Here is a 25,009-nt window from a genome sequence, read left to right on the forward strand (position 1 = left end):
GAAAGACACAGGGAATGCACTTTGGAACACACCCCTAAGCACGAATGAATCCAGCACTCCCCAGGCAGAAAGGGCAGAATAATATTGAGCTAGATGGACCAATGGCCATACTACACAAGAAGAAGAAGAATTTGGGTTCGATATCGCTACCTGAAGGAGTCTCAAAGCGGCTAACATTCTCCTTTCCCTTCCTCCCCCACAACACTGTAAGGTGTAGTGGGGCTGAGAGACTTCAGAGAAGTGTGACTAGCTCAAGGTAACTCAGCAGCTGCATGTGGAGGAGAGGAGACGTGAACCCGGTGCCCCAGATTACGAGTCTACTGCTCTTAACCACTACACCACACTGGCTCTCCAGAAAGAAAGCTCCCTTTGAGGCTGATGTCCCCTGAATTCAATTGAGAGGGCTTTGTTTAAAGCAAACATATGTAGGGATTATACGGGAAACTTAAAATGGCTTCTAAAAGTAACAGATAAAGCTGCTCCAGACTGGAAAGACGGGTCTTACACATATCTCTAGAATTCAGTGGACGGAGGGCTTGCAGCCTTGAAGGGAATAGTTTCCTTATGAAGGGAGGCAGGACACTAATTTTAAAAAGTGTATTACATAATCACAGGAGTCAACAACAGGATAATGAAAGGGGAATGGAATTGGATAAAACACATGCTAATGAATACAGGGCGGTTCAGGATGAAGTCTGCTTCCAATAATTACTCAGGGCCTTTGAGGGTAGGACACCTGAAGGCAGTTTTCGTCTACAAGGGAGGGACTTGCAGTCCTGGATTCATATAAAAGGACTTGCTGCCCACGATTCTAACAACAGCTCCTCTCACCTTCACCTGAGTACTTCTCTTGAGACCTTGGTAAGTGAGAGAACTCCATGCCTTTTGCTGCCTCTTCCTTTGCCAACTTTACTCTCTCTGTCTCCTTCTTTGAATCCAGACCTGATCCTCTTCTTTCTCATTTCCTAGGGCTCTTTGGAGAATTAGATACGTGGGAAGGGACAGGGAATGTCTATGTTTCTCCCGGAGATGCTGGACCACAACTCCCATCATTCCTGGCCCTTGGCTGTGCCAGTTGGGCCTGATGGGTATTGGAGTCCAACAGTATCTGGAGCGCCAAAGATGTCCCCCCCATTCCTGGTCCACATGGACTGGTGGTGGCTGTCCCGGGGTTCAGGCAGGGCCCTTTCCCTGGCCTGCCTTGAGATGCCGGACATTCAACATGAACTTTTATTTAATGCAATATGTAGTCTATGAATTTATCACATATATTCAGAATTCTGGAAAATGAGCTTATTGTCATTTGTTTCTTCAAAGTGTATTTAACCTACATTTCTACAAAAGGCTCCAAGAAGATCTTTCAAATGCTCATTTTCTGCTCACAGGCTTGAAATCTAAAAAGCACAGCACTAAAGGAAACGGGGATGAGGAGGGCAGAGGTCTTTAAGAGTCAATATACATGCCATTGCCCAAAAACCTAATCCTTGTTCCATGGATGACAAGAACCTACATGTTTTCTGTTGCTGGAGAAATGGGGGGTCACAACTAAAGTGAGAAAAGCTGAGTGGGGGCACCACCAAAAGGCCACCCCAACAACTCTATTGCTGGCTTGTTTTTTATGATCATTTTTTTTATTGACTTGCAGATTATGCTATCATGTTGTTCTGCACTGTATACCACTATCTCTTCTTCTTGTTCTTCACTGGTGTTGATGGTTGTTGCTCTTACCATTATTATTCAAATTGGAGGGATGAAACATGAATAAATTGGATTAAATGTCTTGCTTATCATTTCATATCCAGCTGCATCACTCCAAAATGGCTGCTGTCCCTGCTGATTTAATGAATCTGATACCACCAACTGCTACAATCACGCTCCGCTGTCAAATTTTTTACAGGGTGAATAGGCTTACTGGAGAGATCATAGGGGACGGGTACCCATTGTTAGAATGAATATAAATAGATTTTTTAAAAAGAAAGCATCAAGGGGGGGGAATGCTCAAATAAAAATGTAGCAAAAAATTATAATTTAAAAATGCTGCTGCCAGTGTTGATTTAATGAATCGAATGCTACTAACTGGGGTAATTGTCATTGTCATCCAAGTTCGATTTGTGATTCTCCTGGAACCAATACTCTCTGCCAATTAGACATTATTCATGCTATTAAAGGGAGCACTCAGAGCAGCAGAATGCCCAGGCTGGCAATTGATGAACTTGGCATGGCTTGTTTTACGATTGATGATCTCATGGGCCTAAGTGCCAGAAATGCCAAGCGTCCCGTTTGCAGGATGCCCAGATGCTTGGCTCAACCATGTTTGTCTTACAAATGTGCAGTTGTTTCCTAGGATGTGTTGCTACCAATTTCTATTCACTAGGCTTTTCTTCTTCTTCTTCTTCTTCTTCTTCTTCTTCTTCTTCTTCTTCTTCTTCTTCTTCTTTGCTTTTGCTATGGAATTTATCTCCAGTTGAGGGACAATTTTTTGAATGCTTCCAACTTGTATTCCACTCGAAACATGATACAACTCTGGATGTGCATGTATGATCTTTGTAATCAATATCAATGTCTGAATTACTGCAAAGCCTTGAAGGTTGTTCTTCCTTTGTTTCTGGAATGTAAAATGTCCTCTGACTTCTTCTTTCCCATTTAACTTAGTTTCAGCATAGAACCTGTTCTCTGTGGGTTTCTTTAATCTTTTCTCCTCACTCCAACATCAACACCCACATTTTTTCCTTGCACTGATCCAGAACACTGGGCTAACTGTTACGTCTGCGTATGTCTATTATTGTCCTCAGACCAAAATTGCAGCATAGATTAGACACACTATGATCCTACTTTCAGCAGTCATGGCTTCCCTCCCTGTTTTGAGCACCCTTAAAACAGTACAGCTCATGGAATACTGAACTGCTGTATTCTACAAAAGCAGAATAGTTGCAAGAACCGTTCCATGCCCATTAAGTGTGGGATGCCTTTGCCTGGTGACCCACAGACTGCAGCAGAACACAGGGCAAAGTTTTCCCAGTATCTTGTCTGTGTGATGTGTGTCAGGGAGAGGCAAACGGGAAAAGATGAAAGGACAGAAACCAGCAGTTATAGAGAGCCTGAAGAGATTATCAGCAGCTTGTCGTCTGACAGTCAGTCTGACATAGAGGGGGAGGAGGATGAGCCTGGACAAGTCATGCTGTACACAGAGGAAGTAAGGGGAGGAGTTTTCACAGACTTGCATGCTGGGTGCGGAAAAGGAGGAAGTAACATTAGAGGGAGCAACTGCGCACAAGGGGAAGGAGGTTAATGGAAACGCTGGAGATGTACGTTTGAACTTGGTCAAATAAATCAATTGTTTGGAACTGGCTGGGAGCCCGGAGTCTTATCTATGGCCAGCTGGACAGCACTAAGCCTCTGACAACGTAGCTGATGGAAAAAGCTGTCTCATAAGCAAAGGGGAGGTGAAAGCCTGCATAGGCCTGCTTCCCCTGGAGCACAGAGCCATTTTGCTTGGAGAGCTTCCTACCCGGAAACTGGTAGGACACTGGGGTTAGTGTCCTCACTGAGCTATTTTGGGTTGCTGGTTGACAGGGCTGGAATTTACTATTATTTTGCTCAACCTGATTGGCACTTGGTTGGGGTTTCTTTCACCTTTCCCTCAGTGAAATTATGACCTTCCTTGTTAGGCGGAAGAACGTTTTTGTATGAGGGCAGAAAAGGCATTGGGAACTATTAACACACTATTGAGGGGGGGGGGCATTAGCATCCTGAGGGAAGGATTGATTTATACAGCCCCAAGCCTGGGTTGAGTATCTGCCTGGTTGGAATCTGCACCCTGGTCCCCCATTGAGAACTTCCTTACTTCCTTTGCACCGTGGCAAGGTTCAACGCTGGCTGACTTCATGGGGAGGTTGAAAACCCAGCAGATCTCTTCCCTCAACGTGGGGCTTGTGGAATGATGAACTGATCCTGGTATAGCAAAATCAAGGTTTGAGGCTGAAGGAAATCTCCATGCGGCAATGAGAAAACAAAGGGAGTTTATTGCTAGCAATAATGGCTCAGTGGGATCACTCTCCAAAAGCTGAGCAAGACCAAAAGGGTGGGGCCTTCTTAATTTACATAGCTGTTATCTACTAAAGCAATACATATGCATAAACTTCCTCCAATCTAAAGTTACGACACAATACTCATTATACCTTGTATGGTCTTTCCTTCATTACATATTCATTAGGCAAGGAAACAAAGGACTCTCTCTCTAAGCAGCCCCCTCTGCACGTGATCTCTTTGCATTCCTTTCTACCTGAGGGGGTGAGGACACCCTCTTTTTTCTCTAATTGCTTCTGTTTTATATATTCAATCTTCCACCCTATTTCCTGATTTATTATCATTGAAAACTGTGTTTGTAATATCTTAATGTCCTGTTTTACTGTCTCTTTTCGAGGGGAATTTGTTAATTCATTTTCTTTCCTTTTCATGTGGTTTTCCAATCTTTCCTTGCCTGTGTTATTTATGTGGATGTCAAGGGCCATCTGTCATGGATGCTTGAGTTGAGTTTTTGCATTGCAGGGGGTTGAATTAGATGTCCCTCTTTTTTCAGAGCTGCCTTTCCACAATGTCATCTATAACCATAATCAAATCCTTCAATTCTATGATTCTAAGTGTTTCTCTCCTTTTTTTCAGATTAACAGCTGCCGTTCAAGATGTCATCTATGAACATCAGTGTATCCATCCAGCCTCGTCCCATTCCTGTTCCTGTTCCTTTTCCTTTTCCTGTTCCTGGTCGAAGTACTACAACGTCTAAAATACATAGAGGCGGTTTTGGTAGAATAGCCGACATCAACTTTATGTGAATAAATGCAGGGCTCACTGCATCTCGCCTGAAATACAACTAGCGCTCTACCCCTCTGGTGACAGCTCCTTTACTGAGAGAAGAGTTAACTTATTCCTCTTTTGAATCTGAACATGATCCCCAGAGGAAAGGGGGGAAATGGTCCCTGAATTGCATGTGTTGGGTGAATGGCTGGTGATTGTATGGGCTCAGGTGTCAGAAATGCTGGGTCTTCCTTTCTAGACAAGTCCAAATGGACTGGCTCAAGGATCTCTTAGCATCTCTGACACTCAGGTCTACACCTCTCTGCTCAGTGCATCTTTCGGTTTTCCTCCCTTTTCTCTTGGATATGCACCTTTTTCTCCCCTTGTACCTAATGTACTTTCACAAAAAAATGTAGGACACCAAAGTGTGAATGACATACACATGTCATTCATTGAAGGATCTCTGAATATGATGCTTCCAGTTTCCCAAGAAGCTCTGTTTTTCTCTGTATACCTTTGAATAAATCACAGCATGCAACCTTAAAACAGTCTTTTAATTATTTTACACTTCAATGCATTGTTTGTTTTATTATTATTATTATTATTATTATTATTATTATTATTATTACTATTACTATTACTATTACTATTATTATTTAAAATTTAAATATTGCCTTATACCAGGAGGTCTCAAGGCAGTTCACAGAGCAAAATCAAAATATAACACCACAAAATACATAAACAGGATAAGGGCAACAACCCAATAATCCCCTCCCCCTCCAAACCCCCCCACATTTTAAAAGGGCATGGGATGTCAAACAAATCAACCAAAGGTCCAGTTAAAAAGGAACATTTATGCCTGGCGCCCAAAGGTGTATAATGAAGGCAGCAGGTGAACTTTCCAGGGGAGAGCATTCCACAGACGGGGAGCTACCACAGAGAAGGCTCCGTTGTCGCTTTCCCACCCTCCAGACCTCTCGATCTCCCAGTCATCTGGTCTAGGGAACCACCCACTAAAAGTGTCTCAGTCTTATCTGGACATCATACAGGGCAACCAAAGCAGTTTCTGTGCCAATGTTGTTGCTGTTTAGTCGTTTAGTCATGTCCGGCTCTCCATGACCCCCTGGACCAGAGCACGCCAGGCACTCCTGTCTTCCACCGCCTCCCGCAGTTTGGTCAAACTCATGCTGGTAGCTTCAAGAACACTGTCCAACCATCTCCTCCTCTGTTGTCCCCTTCTCCTTGTGCCCTCCATGTTTCCCAACATCAGGGTCTTTCCCAGGGAGTCTTCTCATGAGGTGGCCAAAGTACTGGAGCCTCAGCTTCAGGATCTGTACTTCCAGTGAGCACTCAGGGCTGATATCCTTCAGAATGGATAGGTTTGATCTTCTTGCCATCCATGGGACTCTCAAGAGTCTCCTCCAGCACCATAATTCAGAGGCATCAATTCTTTGGCGATCAGCCTTCTTTAAGGTCCAGTTCTCACTTCCATATATTATACAGTGGTGCCCCGCAAGACGTATGCCTCACAAGACGAAAAACTCGCTAGACGAAAGGGTTTTTCCATTTTTCGAGGCGCTTCGCAAGACGAATTTCCCTATGGGCTTGCTTCGCAAGACGAAAATGTCTTGCGAGTCTTGCGAGTTTTTTCCCTTCCCCCCCTTTTTCTAAGCCGCTAAGCCGCTAATAGCCGCTAAGCCGCTAATAGCGCTAATCCGCTAAGCCACTAATAGGGGTGCTCCGCAAGACGAAAAAACCGCAAGACGAAGAGACTCGCGGAACGAATTAATTTCGTCTTGTGAGGCACCACTGTGTGTATATATATATAGGGAGTACTTTCAGAAATTTTTGATATTATAGATCAGGGGTAGGCAACCTAAGGCCGTGGGCCAGATGCGGCCCAATCCCCTTTTCAGTCTGGCCTGCAGATGGTCTGGGAATCAGCGTGTTTTTACATGACTAGAATGTGTCCTTTTATATAAATGGATCTCTGGGTTATTTGTGGGGCCTAGGAATTCGTTCATCCCCCCCCAAAAAAAAATAGTCCGGCCAACAACATGGTCTGAAGGACGGTGGACCGTCCTATGGCTGAAAAAGGTTGCTGACTCCTGTTATAGCTTACAGATTTTTGAAAGGGTCCATAAGTTCATTAGGAGAAGAGAACTCCTGATAATTTTGTTTGTTTCTGAGAGACTTACTATTGCCCAAACATGGTGGAATCTACAAGGTTTGGGAAGACACTCATAGTATAAGAATGTGTGGAGGTTGGCTATAGCTTTGAAAATAACCCACAATGCCATGGTGCTGACAGGAAAGGAGGGAAAGGGTGCCTCTTATCTCATGTAGTATCTGGTTATTTACCAGATGGAAGGGGATGCTATTCCTGATAGGGATGACTCCCCCTATGGGAGACAGGCAGGGTCTTCAACTTGCGACATTCTCTGCAGAGGGGAGGAATAACCCCGTCTCTCCAAACCAACCCTGGCTGCTGCAAAGGTGGTCGTGTCTTCATCTCTCTCTGTGTGTGTAAAGAGAAACCCTTGCTTGAGTGCTTGTGTTGTGGGGTTTCCCCCTTTGTCTAGTCTTCTCCTTCATCCTATTTGCTAGATGATTCTGATGATCTTTGTTTTACTGTGCTTTCCAGTTGCCCCCCCCTTACAGCTTCTTCATGCTTCTCCCCTCCCCTGTGTTGTCTGGGGAAAGAAGAGTCTAGGGGGCAGCTGGAGTCTGACCTGATAGCCAGGCAGGCACAGGAGAAGTCCACAGAAGCGACTGGGTCAGGAGCTTGCATTTCCCTCCCATTTCTAAAAAAGGTGGGAACGCCATTCTGTTGCAACAACTCAGCATTATTATATAATTTATTGTTACGCTCAAAGACCAGTTCAAGAAGCACAACTGAGACTGCTTTCACAAAAGTGAAATAGACATTTCAAAACTATACAATAACAGCTTATAGATTAAAATTAAAATAGTCGCATGAAGACAAAAGGACTTAAGGTTAAATTAACATGCAGTTTGCCCCTAGGACACCCAGGAGGCTGGTCACGGCAGTTTTCCTAGAGATCTGTTTGTTCCCGGGGGTGTTCTGCGCCTACAAATCTGTGCACGCAGAATCTGGCGACCATCCTTTTCATCTTGTGATTTTTGCCTGGAAGGCTCCTATAGAAGGGTCCCGTATGCACAGAGAACTGGCACCTGCTCATTGGGGGAAACAGGAAGCCTCGAACATATATATCTTTAGATGTCCTTTTTATGTTGAGATTCACAGAGACACCATTGATCCTTTGCTGAAGAGGCTCGCCGATCTTTCAGACAAGTCTAAACTTAATTCTCTCCTCTTAGGCAAAGATCATAAGACGACCTGGCTGGTAGCCAGATTCTGCGCCGAGATTTGTAGGCACAGATCACCCTCTAGAATAAAATAGCTTACTAGGGAAATGCTGAAGTTGCCTTTTATGGTAATCCAAATCTCAGTTTTTGACGGTGTATGTATATATCTCAATTTTAACCTCTACACCTCTCTGCTCAGTGCATCTTTCGGTTTTCCTCCCTTTTCTCTTGGATATGCACCTTTTTCTCCCCTTCTATCTAATGTACTTTGTCCAAAATTTGTGGGACACCAAAGTGTGACTGACATACACTTGTCATTCATTGATGGATCTCTGAATATGATTCTTCCAGTTTCCCAAGAAGCTCTGTTCTTCTCTGTATACCTTTGATTAAATCACAGAAGGCTACCTTAAAACAGTCTTTTAATTATTTTACACTTCAATGCATTGTTTGCTTTTATTCTTATTCTTATTATTTTTTGAATTTATATATTGCCTTATAGCAGGAGGTCTCAAGGCTGTTCACAGAACAAAATCAAAATATAAAACCACAAAATATATAAACAAGATAAGAGCAACAAGCCAATAACCCCCCAACCCACCCCCACACATTTTAAAAGGGCATAGGATGTCAATCAAATCAACCAAAGGCTCCATTAAAATGGAACATTTTTGGCTGGCACCTAAAGGTGTATAATGAAGGCACCAGGAGAACTTTCCTGGGGAGAGCATTCCACAGATGGGGAGCCACCACAGAGAAGGCTCCGTTCTCGAGTTGCCACCGTCCAGACTTCTCAATCTCCCACCCATCTGGTCTAGGGAACCACCCACTAACAGTGTCTCAGTCTTATCTGGACATCATACAGGGCAACCAAAGCAGTTTCTGTGCCAAAACTGTTCCTAATCCTCGATTGAAATGGATCCAGAAAAGCAGTTTCTTCCGAAAATGCCTTGTTCTGGTCTGCAACCACTTGCTCCAGAACCTTGCTCAGGAAAGGGAGATTAGCAACTGGCCTGTAATAAGTTAGGTTTTCCGAATCCAGGGAAGGTTTCTTAAGAAGTGGATTTACCACTGCCTCCTCCAAACAGGCAGGGACCACAATTGCCTAACTTATACATTATGCCATGCAACTGTCCTCCCACTACAATAAATCTCACCTATCTGTATCACCACTGGTTGTGGTTCCATGGAGTTTCCTTTTATTAGACTTATAGTCATTCATAGAATCATGGAAGTGTAGAGACGGAAGGAACCTTGGAGGTCATCTAGGAGAAGGACAGTCCACCACGTTGCAAAGTAGTGCAGTCCACTGTTCAAAATCTCTCAGAGACTGGTCACTTCTATAGAAATTCCTTCCATCACATGGAAGATGGAGCGAGCTTGTTTTTCTCCTGCTTCAGAGGTAGGACCAGAACCAATAGATTCAAATGAGAGGAAAGGAGATTCCGACCATCAGGCATTTCTGATGATAAGAGCTATATAGTGGACTTCTGGAGGATTTTAAACAGAGGCTGGATCACCACCTGTCAGGTAAATAAGCCACAGGCATGTGAATGCATGGAAATTAGCGAAGGAATTGGAACACTTCGTAGCATGGATATAATGGTTAAACCCAAAAGTACTACAAAACATAGACCCTATTATACTTTCATTATAAGTAATGAAAGTATTCCAATGCCCTGACTCACTTTATCAGCCATGTTTGTAGGCTGATACCGTCAGTTTTGCAGCCTTGTTCCCAATGATACTTGCACAGCACTTTATCCCAGACTGGATTTATCCAGCTTCCTAGCAGCTGGTGGAAAATGATGCAGGCACCTATTATGCAGAAAGTCGTGTTTGTCTCTTCATCCAGAGAGCAGGGACTTCCAGAGCAAGCGCAAGAGCAGGCAAGGGTGAGGGAACGTGGCCAGAGGAGGGGTGGAGGAACGAAAACACATGAGGGGAAGGAAAGTGATCAAGGAAGCAAGCAATAAGTCAATGGGGAAATGAGCAGCAGGAAGCACCAATGGAGTGTTTGCTACCTGCCCTCTGTCTTTGGGCTCTTTGCTCTCCTACTTCTAAGGGTCACTGGGTTCTGGGAGATGGGGGCCTGGAATGCTTGCTAAGGACACCATGTCAGCCAGCTGCCATTCCTGTTCTGCCTCCTCCTCTCCCAATTCCCCCCTCATCTGCCACTGAGCTGTGACCTCCCTCAAACCATGGCTGTAAACCATGGCTGTCTTCCTCTTCCTCCTCCCTGGAAGGGTCAGGATGGAGAGGCAGTCTCCAACACTCCTCCTCTGCCCAGGCCCGGACAACTGTATAATCTTGGGGGTTACTCACACCAATTCCACCATTCACCACAGCTGGAAAATAAGTGGTATAGAAACCTTTGACATTGTCCCAGATTACTTCTGGAAGAGCATCAATGCCGGGGATCAATGTCATGTAGTGTCTGGCTATTTACCAGATGGAGGGGGACGCCATTCCTGATAGGGATGACTCCCCCTATGGGAGACAGGCAGGGTCTTGCAGCATTCTCTGCAGAGGGCAGGAATCCCCCTGTCTCTCCAGACCAACCCTGCCTGCTGCAAAGGTGGTTGGGTCTTCACGTCTCTCTCAGTGTGTAAAGAGAAACCCTTGCTTGAGTGCTTGTGTTGTGGGGTTTCCCCTTTGTCCAGTCCTCTCCTTCATCATTTTGATCATCTTTGTTTCACTGTTTTCAATCAATTTCATTACCAGCAATCTGAAGGTTGTGAGCATATATACTTCTTTATATTTCAGTTGGGGGAAATTACCCTATTGTGTATGGAAGCTTTCATGCAACCTTTACAAAATACCACAGGATAAAAGAGAAATCAATGGTTATGCAATAGATGCTGATATAGAGAAGGGATGGGTGTTAGATACCCTCCATCTTTTCTCTGATGAATATAGGGAAGTCCCATTCCATAATGAAACTTTACTTCTTATACTCCACACATCTTACTGGGCTGCCCCAGGCACTCTACAAAACATAATAAAACATTGAACATTTTAAAAACTTCCCTATACAAGATTGCCATCAAACAGCTTGGGGGTCGGATAACTCCATACCCTCCAACATTCCTCCTATGAAAATAGGGACATCTGTTGTGGTTCTGGCCTCTCAGGAGTTAACACTCCAGGAGCATTCTTATCAACTGGGTGCACTGGCCACATGATCCCTCCATTTCTCCTTTGATCTGAGCTCTCTCTGGAGAGCAGTCTGTCTGAGAACCTTACCAAGGTCCTTTCGTTTTGTTAAGAGGCAGAAAGCTGCAAACATGCAGGGCCCTTGCAGCAGACTCAGTGGGTCAAAAGATATACGACCCAACAAACTTTAACAACATCCTAAGGAAATGTGGGACATTCCAGGATGAGTACATTTCCGAGCACAATTCAAAGTGTTGGTGCTGACCTTTAAAGCCCTAAAAGGCCTTGGTCCAGTATACATGAAGGAGTGTCTCCACCCCCATTGTTCTGCCTGGACACTGAAGCCCAGTGCTGAGGGCCTTCTGGCGGTTCCCTCACTATGATAAGCCAAGTTACAGGGAACCAGCAGAGGGCCTTTTCGGTAGTGGCACCCTCCCTGTGGAACACCCTCCCACCAGATGTCAAAGAGAAAAACAACTAACAGACTTTTAGAAGACATCTGAAGGCAGCCCCACCCCCCACCCCACTTCCCAACCTCAATCTTTTTCTTTCCCAACCTCCCACGTTTTGTGGTGCAATTTATCTTTCAGAGTAAAATACCCCACCCCACCACCCACCCACAAAAAGTATCATGTTTCTCAGGGATATGGATCAAAGTTGGGTGTTAGCTCAGGAGTGAGGGGCAAGCATTAATGAAACCCACAGAGAACAGGTGCTATGCTGAAGCTAAGTTTAATGCATAAGAGGAAGAGGAACATTTTCATTCCAGAAACAACGGAAGAATTGCTTTCCAGACATTGCAGTAAGGTAATTCAAACACTGATCTTGATGAGAGAGATGGTACATAAACATTCAAAGTTGTATTATGTTTCTATAGCATTCAAGTGCAATACAAGTTGGAGGCATTAAAAAAATTGCCCCTTAGCTGGAGATAAATTCCATACATAGCAAAAGCCCAGAAGAAGAAGAAGAGGTTGGGATCAACACATCCCAGGAAGCAGTTGCATGTTTGTAAGACAAACATGGATGAGCCAAGCATCTGGGAATCCTGCAGACTTGGTGGGCACCAAGGCCCATCAGATAATCAGCCGTGAAGCCATGCCAAGTTCATCAGTTGCTGGTGAGGGCATTCTGCTCGTCTGAGTGCTTCCTTTAATAGCATGAATAGCGTCCAGAGCAGCCGTATCCCAGGCCAGTTCCAGAGGAGGATGTGCCCCCACAGGCGGTGTGTCCTCCCACACAAGCTGGCTCACCCGAGGCACAGAGCATTGCTCCTGGGATAGTCACACAACATGGAGGTGGCTGGATGCATACTTGCGATGGTGGTAACTGAGTCATGCAACCAACACTGGCAGCAGGATGTATAGCGAGGCTACTTGATGACACTCCACCACCACTTGAACCCCAAAAGCCCCCACTTCCCCCCAAACCCCCAAAGCCACAACTTGATTTCAGCGAGCCCAGACAGCCAACTGGGTAACAGCAGGAGGAATTGTAGCCATAGGTCATTTTGGAGTGATGGGTACTGGATCTGAAATGATGATGAGCAAACATTCATCCAATTTATTCATGATTCACGCATCCAATTTATAACAAAACAACAACCATAACAACAAGCCCTACCACCAGCAGTGAAGAAGAAGGAGAGGAAGAAGGGGAGATTATAACACAATCGGCAAGCCCATTTAAAAAAACACCCTATCATTAAAAAATCCCAAGCCAGCTATAGTACATCAGTCCAGCATTGGAGGCCTCTTGGTGGTGTCACCAACGGGTTTGTCTCCCTTGCGACCTCCCTCTTCTTCCAGGCAGCTGCCCCCTTTTGGAACACATTGCACACTGCTGTGTGTGTATCTCCTTATGATAGATAGACTTTGAGAAAAGATCTAAAAGCATTCTTGTTTACCCTTGTCTGTTCCTGCAAACCCTGAAATTATTACATTATCATGCTTTTCTTTTAGGTTTCTAGGAGTTGAAGGTTGTTAAGACCCCTCAGAATAAACTATGAAGGGTATGAGAGCACAGGAAAACTCAAAGAAATGTAAGATATTAATTCTGTTATATATTTGTGTCCTTCCCTTTCTCGTACACAAACCCTTTTCCTAGATGATACCATTTTTGTTGTGTTTATCATACATTGTTGATTGTGAAGAAGAAGAAGAAGAAGAAGAAGAAGAAGAAGAAGAAGAAGAAGAAGAAGAAGAAGGATTTATTATTTATACCCCGCCCATCTGGATGGGTTTCCCCAGCCACTCTGGGTGGCTTCCAACTGAATATTAAAAACAGTACAGCACCAGACATTAAAAACTTCCCTAAAGAGGGCTGCCTTCAGTTGTCTTTTAAAAGTAAAATAGTTGTTTATTGCCTTGACATCTGCTGGGAGGGCGCTCCACAGGGCAGGTGCCACTACCGAGAAGGCCCTCTGTCTGGTTCCCTGTAACCTTACTTCTTGAAATGAGGGAACCGCCAGAAGGCCCTCGGCGCTGGATCTCAGTGTCTGCGCTGAATGATGGGGGTGGAGACGCTCCTTCAGGTATACAGGACCGAGGCCGTTTAGGGCTTTAAAGGTCAGCACCAACACTTTGAATTGTGCTCGGAAACGTACTGGGAGCCAATGCAGATCTCTCAGAACCGATGTGATGTGGTCTCGGCGGCCACTCCCAGTCACCAGTCTAGCTGCCGCATTCTGGATTAATTGCAGTTTCTGGGTCACCTTCAAAGGTAGCCCCACGTAGAGTGCATTGCAGTAGTCCAAGCGGGAGATAACTAGAGCATGCACCACTCTGGCAAGACAGTCTGAGGGCACGGAGGGTCTTAGCCTGCGTACCAGGTGGAGCTGGTAGACAGCTGCCCTGGACACAGAATTAACCTGTGCCTTCATGGACAGCGGTGAGTCCAAAATGACTCCCAGGCTGCACACCTGGTCCTTCAGGGGCACAATTACCCCATTCAGGACCAGGGAATCCCCCACAACCGCCTGCCCCCTGTCTCCCCAAAACAGTACTTCTGTCTTGTCAGGATTCAACCTCAATCTGTTAGCTGCCATCCATCCTCCAACCGCCTCCAGGCACTGACACAGGACCTTCACCGCCTTCACTGGTTCCGATTTAAAGGAGAGGTAGAGCTGGGTGTCATCTGCATACTGATGAACACCCAGCCCACTACAAAAATATTAAATAAATATCTGACCACTGATAGCCCAATGCCTTCAGTGGTCACATATTCATATTCATCTTCATGTTTAGTTTAAATCTCATGATAACCAAAAAATCCAATTTCTTGTAATATTAACTTTTCCTCCAACTCCCATCATCCCTTGGCCAAATTGGCTGAGCTTGATGCTATTTAGAATGCAACAGCCCCCTGGCATCCACAGATTTCCCACCCTTTCCCCAGCAACAGAAAAGAGGTATGTTCTGTCATCCATGCCACAGCCCTTAAGATGTTTTGCAGTGGATGGTATATGGCCTCGTAATAACCTCTTCCTTCCTTACACTCTTCCCTTTTATGTTAGTTCCAAAGCTAAACTTACACCAAGAAGCAAGTTAAGGCTTAAAGGGGCCCTGCTAAAAATCCGGAGAGCCCCCAGCACCAGTCCGTATGGACCAGGAATAGGGTGGGGGTATCTGTGAGCCTCCACGTGTTGTTGGACTCCAAGACCCATCAGGCCCTGCTGGCAATGACCAGGAATGATGGGAGTTGTAGTCCAGCAACTCTGGGAGGACCACTGATATTCCACGTCCTTCCTGTAGACACGACTGAACTAGGTGGAGGATTGCTCTGACTCCATATGAAAGGAGCCTTCCTACATATCCAAAGTGCCTGTAGGAAATGAGAAAGAAGATGAGCAAGGAGAGGCAGGTCTTGGTTCAAAGAAGGAGACAAAGAGAGTGAAGTTTGGAAAGGAATAGGCAGCAAACGGCATGGAGTTCTCTCACTTACCAAGGTCTCAAGAGAAGTACTCAGGTGAAGGTGAGAGGAGCTGTTGCTAGAATCGTGGGCAGCAAGTCCTTTTATACAATTCCAGGACTGCAAGTCCCTCCCTTGTAGACGAAAACTGCCTTCAGGTGTCCTACCCTCAAACGCCATGACTAATTATTGGAAGCGGACTTCATCCAGCCATTCCTGATCCGCCTTGTATTCATTAGCATGTGTTTTATCCAATTCCATTCCCCTTTCATTATCCTCCTATTTACTCTTTTTGATGATTAATTATGATACGTTTTACAATTGGTGTCGCCCCCTGCTTCGTAAAGTATGCGTGCTTGTCAAGGCTTCAAGCCTCCTTTCCACTGAATTCTAGAGATTTGTGTAAACCCCATCTTCCCACGCTGGGATGGGTTTATCTGTTTTAAAAAGCCATTTTAAACTTCCCTTATAATCCCTACATATGTTTGCTTTAAACAAAGCCCTCCAAATTGAATTCAGTGGACATCCGTCTCAAAGGGAGCTTCCTTAAGCAAAGTCCGCCATTGGTGCATCTAGCTCAATATTGCCTACACTTTCACCCTGCAACTTCCCCAAAATGCATTATGAGAAGCAGTGCCCTTGCAAAGGAACAGTGCACAGTATTGAATACTCCACTTTACTGCTTGAGAGTGGAGGATTCAATCCTGCTTGGGGGTCTACGTCCAAAGGGCATTCCCTGTGTCTTCCTGTCTCCTTTGATCTTTCTGGGTGGGCTCACCCAGGGTGTTCCAGGGCTGTGTCCTCCCAACTCAACCATGATCCTCCCAAATGGGGAAGGTTTGAACTCTGAGTGAATCCAGTGAACAGCCTCACCATCTAATCCAGCTCCCTGTTCCTCCAGCCAGATGCCTATGGAAAGCCCACTGGAGAACTGACTCCGAACATCAACAAGCAACATATCGGCTAATAATATACAGTGGTATCTCGGGTTAAGAAATTGATTCGTTCCGGAGGTCCATTCTTAACCTGAAACTGTTCTTAACCTGAGGTGCCACTTTAGCTAATGATGCCTCCTGCTGCTACCGCGACACCACCACACAATTTCTGTTCCCATCCTGAAGCAAAGTTCTTAACCCGAAGTACTATTTCTGGGTTAGCGGAGTCTGTAACCTGAAGCAATTGTAACCTGAAGCATCTTTAACCCGAGGTACCACAGTACTGACAATATTTTTATAACACTATACCTGCAGCGGGGTGAGCTCCCGTCATTCGGTCCCAGCTCCTGCCCACCTAGCAGTTCGAAAGCACTCTTAAGTGCAAGTAGATAAATAGGTAGCGCTTTATAGCGCGAAGGTAAACGGCGTTTCCGTGCGCTGCGCTGGTGCTGGCTCGCCAGCTGCAGCTTCATCACGCTGGCCACGTGACCTGGAAGTGTCTTTGGACGGCGCCAGCTCATGGCCTCTAGAGCGAGATGAGCACGCAACCCCAGAGTCGGACATGACTGGCCCGTACAGGCAGGGGTACTTTTATCTTTACCTTTACTGTATCAAAATTCATACAGAAGACTAATAATAATAAATTTTATTTATGCCCCGCCCTCCCCGGCCAGAGCTAGGCTCAGGGCAAATAACCAGTAAAATGACAGTAAAATCATAATAGGGGGGAAAACCCCAATTTAAAATACAGGTTAAAATGCAATTTAAAATGCAGCCTCTTTTTAAAAGTAGCCCATAGATCAAAACCATAAGGGGAGGGAAAACATAAGGGTCAGACTGAGTCCAAACCAAAGTCCAGGCAGAACAGCTCTGTCTTGCAGGCCCTGCGGAACAATGTCAAGTCCTGCAGGGCCCTAGTCTCTTGTGGCAGAGCATTCCACCAAGTCGGGGCCAGTACTGAAAAGGCTCTGGCCCTAGTTGCGACCAATCTAAACACCTTGTGACCTGGGAGCTCCAAAATGTTGTCATTTGTGGACCTTAAGGTCCTCCGTGGGGCATACCAATGAGCAAAGGGTCAGGTATACATGGTCCCACCTCCCCTATTTAATCATCATGGCAGCACTACCAAGTGGCTTGGGATGAGCGATATTGACTGGCCCAAGGTCATGCGGTGAGTTTAATGGCAGAGTGAAGATTTGGACATGAATCTCCTAGGCTCTAGCCCTACACACACACACATACACAAGGACATCATTGCCCAGGTGTGTGAGTGTATGTGTTTGTGTGTATTCCTAGTCTCTATATAGAGAGACAGTCCAGGAAGCTTGAAACAAATGTCATAGAAAAAGAAAAGCACAATGTAAAAGCAAGAGAGGGAAGAGTTATCCCGCCCAGCAACTTAAACTCATTCTGAAAGCCAACTTTGATGGAGGAACAAGGTTTGGAGCATGAATGATCCATCTTTAGCACTTTGCATCCTGTCTCTTTGCTTTGGGGAGGCCATAAAATTAAGTAAAAATACTCAGACATAAGCAGTCTGAGCTGCTAAATGGTCCAGCAGTGCTGCTTTGATTTCTTCAATATTACAGGGTAGCCATATGCAGTCAAAACAAGTAGGTGGGACAAGATGCTCAGATCTTTACGGATGTATTGCTCATTGACTATTGTGGGAATTATTAAGGCTGGAGTTAATAAATGAAAAACAGCAGGTGTTTTTACTCAGACACCCGTGGATAGTCACACGTACCACCTCAGGCTTCCATATAATAGTCAGGTTGGCAGCTAATTTGTGTCAAAACAAACCAACCACTTTGTAAGTGAATATGTCTGTCTGGGGCTTTGAGCAGGACTGGGGAGCAGACCTCACAACCACCCCCAGGGCTTTGAGCAGGACTTCCCAGAATTACTGAAGCCACCCTGATTTCTGACTGGATCCTGGGATGCCCCGGTTTGGCTCCTGCCAAAGACACACGTTTTTGTGGGCCACACACCCCAATTTTCCTATTGGAGGGTGTTGGGTAGTCTTTCCCAGCTAGGCCTATGTTTCCTTCACAAGCCATAGATGGAATTGCTGTCAGGTATATTCTTTTGCCATGGTGAGTTGTGAACCAGGAGCACCTTTGCAAACTGGAGAGACTGTCATGGGCACCATAACTGTGCATCCCAAACCTCTACTGCTGCTTACATTAGAAGGCTTCTGGCACAGAGAAGGGCTTGCCCTCCTTCTTTGCCCCCACCCACCCAAACATACATCCATTTGTCGTTTTGTCTTTGTACATCCTCTGTTTATTGAGATACTGCCCTGTTTATGGTTGGGTTTTTTTGGGGGGGGTGTTTATTTTAATAATATAAAAAGTGTGTGAAGCCTGCTTTTTGAAGCCTGCTTGGGTCTCTGTTATACTCCAGAGCATTGGTAGGCAAACTAAGGCACAGGGGACAGATCCAGCCCAATCGCCTTCTAAATGCAGCCCATGAACAGTCTGGGAATCAGTGTGTTTTTACATGAGTAGAATCCGTGTTTTATTTAATACACATCTCTGGGTTATTTGTGGGGCATAGGAATTTGTTCATTCCCCCCAAAAAATATAGTCTGCCCCCCCCACAAGGTCTGAGGGCCAATGAACTGGCCCCCTGCTGAAAAAGTTTGCTGCCCATTGACCAGAACATAGGACAATGAAAAAAGCTGGGAGATGGTTTGAATGCAAATAGAGGTCAATGCATATAATACTGAGGAATGTTTAATGGGTGGCTTCATAGACTGGATGGATGGATTCCTGTACTTGATAGTCTTATACGCCCTCTGAAGGAGTGGGTATGTAGTTTGGGGGCAATTCTGGATCCATTTCTGTATCTTGAGGCTCAGGTGACCTCAGTAGCACAGAGTGCCTTCCATCAGGAGGACATAGCCCTGGAGCACCTTGGGGAAGCCATCAGGCAGGAAGACACAGGGGAGGCACTCTGCAAGCGGACCCCCAAGCAGGATTGAACTCTCCACTCCTCAGCTGGAAAGTGGAGGATACTATTAGCCAGATGGACCCATGGTAAGACTTTTTAAAGGGAACTTTAAAAGGTCTTCTATGAACCAGATGGAACCACCCATGCCTGGGAAGATGGGCTTTACACCAGTCTCTAGAACTGAGTGGACTGGGGGCTTGTAACCTTGACAGGCACGCATTCTTTACGAAGCAGGGGGCGACACCAATTATAAAAAGTATCATAATTAATCATCAAAAGGAGTGAATAGGAGGATAATGAAAGGGGAATGGAATTGGATAAGACACATGCTAATGAATACAGGGCGGCTCAGGAATGGCTGGATGAAGTCCGCTTCCAATAATTAGTCAGGGCCTTTGAGGGGAGGACACCTGAAGGCAGTTTTCGTCTACAAGGGAGGGACTTGCAGTCCTGGAATTGTATAAAAGGACTTGCTGCCCACGATTCTAACAACAGCTCCTTTTACCTTCACTTGAGTACTTCTCCTGAGACCTTGGTAAGTGAGAGAACTCCATGCCTTTTGCTGCCTCTTCCTTTCCAAACTTCACTCTCTCTGTCTCCTTCTTTGAACCCAGACCTGCCTCTCCTTGCTCATCTTCTTTGTCATTTCCTTCGGGCACTTTGTCTATGTAGGAAGGCTCCTTTTGTATGGAGTCAGAGCGATGCTCCATCTAGTTCAGTCCTGTCTACAGGAGGGACGGGGAATATCGATCTTCCTCCTAGAGTTCCTGGTCATTCTGTGCCAGTTGAGCTGATGGGTGTTGGAGTCCAGCAACACCTGGAGGCTCACAGATACCCCCACCCTATTCCTGGTCCACACGGACTGGTGCTGGGGGCTCTCCTCATTTTCTGCAGGGTCCCTTTCCTGCCTTACCTTGAGATGCCAGGCATTTCTTTCTCCAAGGTGTATTTGGCAGGGCTCCTAGAACATGTTGCAAAAAAATCAGAAATGGAAGCAAAATGAAACACTGAAGGGGTAGCTTCTTGGTGCAAGTTTAGCTTTGCAACTGAAAAAGCACAGCTGGTGTAGGGCTTGTTGTTATGGTTGTTGTTTTGTTATAAATTGGATGTGTGAATCGTGAATAAATTGGATGAATGTTTGCTCATCATCTTTTCAGATCCAGGATCCATCACTCCAAAATGGAGCTTAGCTTAGCTTTAGCGCTGGCTACAGGGCCTTTGTGGACATTGGGATCTATGGGGGCTATGGAGCCTTTGGGGGCTCAAGTGGTGGTGGAGTGCCTTCAAGTAGCCTCCCGATAAATCCTGTTGCCAGTGTTGATTGCAGAATTCAGGTATCAGCATCAGAAATAATCATCCAGCCACCTGCAGTTGTTGTGACCCTCCCAGGACCAATACTCTCTGCCTAGTGTGAGGCAGCTTATGTGGGAGGATATACTGGCTGTGGGGGCACATCCTCCTTTGGAGCTGGCCTGGGATACGGCTGCTCTGGATGCTATTCATGCTATTAAAGGGAGCACTCAGACCGGCAGAATGCCCTCACCGGCAACTGATGAACTTGGCATGGCTTCACAATTGATGATCTCATGGGCCTTGGTGCCAGAAATGCCAAGCATCCCCAGTTAAACTACCAGGTTTGCAGGATTCCCAGATGTTTGGCTCATCCATGCTTGCCTTACAAATGTGCAGCTGCCTCCTAGGATGTGTTGATCCCAACATCTATTCACTATGCATTTCCTCTTCTTCTTCGTCTTCTACTACTACTACTGTGGTTTTGCTGTGGAATGTATCTCCAGCTGAGGGGCAAATGTTTGAATGCATCCAACTTGTATTGTGCTTGAATGCCATAGAAACATAACAATACAATTCTGAATGTGTATGTATTATCAGTGTCATCAAGATCAATGTTTGAATTACCTTATTGCAATGTCTTGAAGACAATTCTTCCTTTGTTTCTGGAATGAAAATCAGTGCCTTCCTCTTATGTATTAAAATTAGCTTCAGCATAGCACCTGCTCTCTGTGGGTTTCTTTCATGCTTGCCCCTCACTCCAGCACCAACACCAACTTTGATCCATATCCCTGAGAAACATAACCCCCTTTTTGTAAGTGGTTTATTTTACTCTCCAAAAATAAATTGCACCATAAAATGTGGGAGATTGGGAAAACTTGAATAAAACTTGATTGCCAAGTTTTAAGACAGATAAGGATGAAACCTCAATTCACTGTATCTCAGAAAGGGGGAAATTCTTATTCCTCAAAAGGAGAGCAGAAAGCCCACCAAATTACCTAACACCCCCACATGCTCCTATGTATCCATAGAGCAAACCTAGAGCCATGTGCAAATTTATTTGCCCTCCTGACCTTCCATGGCTAATAAGCACAATAAGCTTCTACAAAGAATTATCACATTTTATGCACCGGAAGTGTGGGAAGTTGTGTAACCAGTTTGGCATCTTCCAGAATTTGTTGGTCTCCACGTCAAATTTGTCTCACCCAAGTTGTCCTATGGTTAGGGATGATGGGACTTGGAGCTCCAGAACATGTGGGGGCAATTCATTGACTCCTCCTGCTCTATGACACACGTGGGGGAGCCTTTGGCCAACAAATATATTTTTGGACTACAAACCCCATCTTCCCTGAGCATTGGCCATGTTGGGGAATTGGCTGGGGAATTATTGGCACTGTAGTCCCGTTGCCACCGTGGGATTTCTGTTCTCATCCTGAAGCAAAGTTCTTAACCCAAGGTACTATTTCTGGGTTTGCGGAGTCTGTAACCTGAAGCGTATGTAACCCGAGGTACCACTGTAGTGGCATAGCAGATTCATCTGGGGAGCCCACTAGCAGCATATAATATATTTCTTTCTTTATTGCATCTGTGACCACCTTTCCTTTGAGGAGTTCAAGGTGATACATGTGATGTGCCCTCTCTCACAACAAAATTGTGAGATCGCTTAGGATGAGAAATGGTGACTGGCTTAATGTTATCCACTGAAAGTCATGGCTGAGTGGGGATTTGAGCCCCTATTTTTCCATTGAAGCTGAAAGTGTAGGTTGCATCAGAGCCAATGACAGGAAGAGCCAGCTATAGCTTGTTTTCTCCCCATCCCCCTTTCTGCTGAGTTATACAAGGGCAACACTGAGGTTAAGGAGGAGGAGGGTGACAGGCAGCTCCCCAAATCTGGAGTGTCTGCCAGTAAGAAGGGCAGACTATGGTTAGGGGGGTAGTTCCACATTTGTCCTAATGGACAAGCCGCAAACAAGAACATAAGACTGTTTGATCAGGTTGTCCATGAGCTAGTATTCACTTTCTGCCCTACATAATTTTATAAGAACCTCCTTGATCATTCTGACGGCTCTTTTCTGCCCTGTTTCTAACACCTGACCTACCAGATGCCTCCGTGAAGATCACAGGCAGGACATGATAATGGCACCCCTCAATCGTGTGTGTTTGTGTTGGTAGAGCATGAGATTCTTAACCTCAGGGTCATGGGTTTGAGCCCCACATTGGAGAAAAGGTTTCTGGATTGCAGGGGGTTGGACTGTATGACCCTCATGGTCCCTCCCAACTCTACAATTCTATGATTCTACGGTGGTACCTTGGTTGTTGAATGGCTTGACTCCCAAAAAAATTGGCTCCCGAACGCCGCAAACCCAGAAATATGTGTTCTGGTTTGTGAATGTTTTTTAGAAGCCAAACGTCCTACACGGCTTTCGATTGAGTGCAGGAAGCTTCTGCAGCCAATCAGAAGCCAGGCCTTGGTTTTCGAATGGTTCCGGGAGTCGAACGGACTCCTGGAATGGATTACGTTCAACCACCAAGGTGCCACTGTTGGGCCAGCTATTCGTTATATATGTAGCCAGCATTACTACTCAGGTATAGAAGGCTCTAGGGGATGAGCAGAAAAACCATTAATGGAGAATTGCCTTGCCAGACAACAAACCAGTTCATCCAGTATCCTCCTTCCAACTGTGACCAGTCAGATCCTCCCATGAGAGGTCCACAGGCACCAGTTATCCCTGTCGTTTAGCCCTAGCACTTGTGCTTTAGGGGTAGACTGCTGTCATCCACAGAGGCTCCATTTCGAATGCAGCCGATACAACACTCTCTCCCTCCCTGTTGCTACTCTCTAATCTTAAGAGGAACATCTCCCTCTGCTGTCAAGCTAGAAGCCATGCAATTTTGTGGCTTTCTATTTTGACTCCACTCCATTCCTTTGAGATTTTTATGCCAGATTGCTGCAGGGTATTATTATACCCTGTTCTTCCAGACAGTTGTTAGGAATTACACCTGAGGTGCAAAAGGAGTAATTACCATACTTCAATGACAAATTGACAGTGCTCTCCTGCTGTAAAATTAGGTGAGCTCAGTCTTTCAGCCTGGCTGAAATCCACCATCAGGGATCAGTGTTTCACTCAGTTCTGTGAGAAGAAAGGAGGAAAACACAGAAGGTGGAACGTGTAATGAATCAGAGCTTCCTAAGGATGGGTAGTGATTGACAGACACACCTTGCTCCCCCCTCCCTCCCCCTCCTGTGAGTATTTCAGACCCTCCAAGTGTCCCTGTTTTCCAGGGACATCCCTGATTTAGAGAAGCGATTCCAGTTTCTGATTTGATCCTGAATGTTCCCACTTTTCTTTAGGATGTCCCTAGTTTCATTGGAGAAATGTTGGAGTGCCAAGGAGGGAAAATCGCGTTCCTGAATCTTCCCTCCAAGCTGCTAATCAACCACATGCAGGCAAGGAATGGGTTACCAGACTTTATTGCCTCCTTCTCCAGCACCAGCTACAGAACATCAAACAGCAATATTTATACATATATACATACATACATACATACATGCATGCATACATACATAGGGACACGGGTGGCGCTGTGGGTTAAACCACAGAGCCTAGGACTTGCCGATCAGAAAGTTGGCAGTTCAAATCCCCGCAACAGGGTGAGCTCCCATTGCTCGGTCCCTGCTCCTGCCAACCTAGCAGTTCGAAAGCACGTCAAAGTGCAAGTAAACAATTAGGTACCGCTCCGGCGGGAAGGTAAACGGTGTTTCCGTGCGCTTCTCTGGTTCGCCAGAAGCGGCTTAGTCATGCTGGCCACATGACCCAGAAGCTGTACGCTGGCTCCCTCGGCCAATAAAGTGAGATGAGCACTGCAACCCCAGAGTCGGCCACGACTGGACCTAATGGTCAGGGGTCCCTTTACCTTTTACCTTTACGTTCCACAGGGCAGGTGCCACTACCAAGAAGGTCCTCAGTAATACATGGCATGTTCTCTGCCTCCTCATGCAGGTTAACTTGAAGATTTATAGGGGCTGGGGAATGCTGGCAATCAACCAGCCCCATCATATGCTCCTGCTGTTGGAACTAATTGTTCCCACCTGCCTGAGGGGCCCCACCCAGCGATACTTGCTCACAGGTTCACTACTTCATGGCATGGAGTTATCTGACCCATGAGGAGGTTGAAGGCAACATACCCACATGCTCCTATGTATCCATAGCAGCAAACGTAGAGCCATGTGCAAATTTATGTGCCCTCCAGACCTTCCATGGCAATTAAGTATAATAAGCTTCTACAAAGAATTATCACATTTGATGCCCCAGAGGTGTGGGAAGATGTGGTGTCAATTTTCATCTCAAATACAAATTTCCTTGGATTTCTGTAATAAAGATTTATAATCCTACCACTTAGGAGAAATTTGTATGCCATGAAATTAAATCATCTGTTATTGAAGTGGGCCAAAGAGAATAATACCTCAGGAACGGAGCAAACTCATTTTCAAAATGACCATTCTGCAAAATGCCTGCATTTTTAGGGATGGGAGAAGATGTTCAATTCAGGAAGAAGGAGACAAAATTGAGACAAAGTGGATTTATTCATCTCCTTGATCAACATAGCTAGCTCATGAAAATGTGAATTAATCACCTCTG

General features: G+C 45.5%; 1 long non-coding RNA gene across 1 annotated transcript; it reads left to right on the forward strand.

Annotated features, from left to right (window-relative positions):
- Window positions 1-377: 377 nt before the first annotated feature.
- On the forward strand, window positions 378-5,340 carry LOC310833592. Its single transcript, XR_014558826.1, has 2 exons — window positions 378-861; window positions 4,663-5,340. It is a non-coding gene; the product is annotated as an uncharacterized lncRNA (long non-coding RNA).
- The last annotated feature ends 19,669 nt before the right edge of the window (window positions 5,341-25,009 follow it).

Source organism: Podarcis gaigeae (genome assembly GCF_964106915.1).
Source record: "Podarcis gaigeae genome assembly, chromosome: 16".
In the NCBI taxonomy this organism is placed as follows: domain Eukaryota; kingdom Metazoa; phylum Chordata; class Lepidosauria; order Squamata; family Lacertidae; genus Podarcis; species Podarcis gaigeae.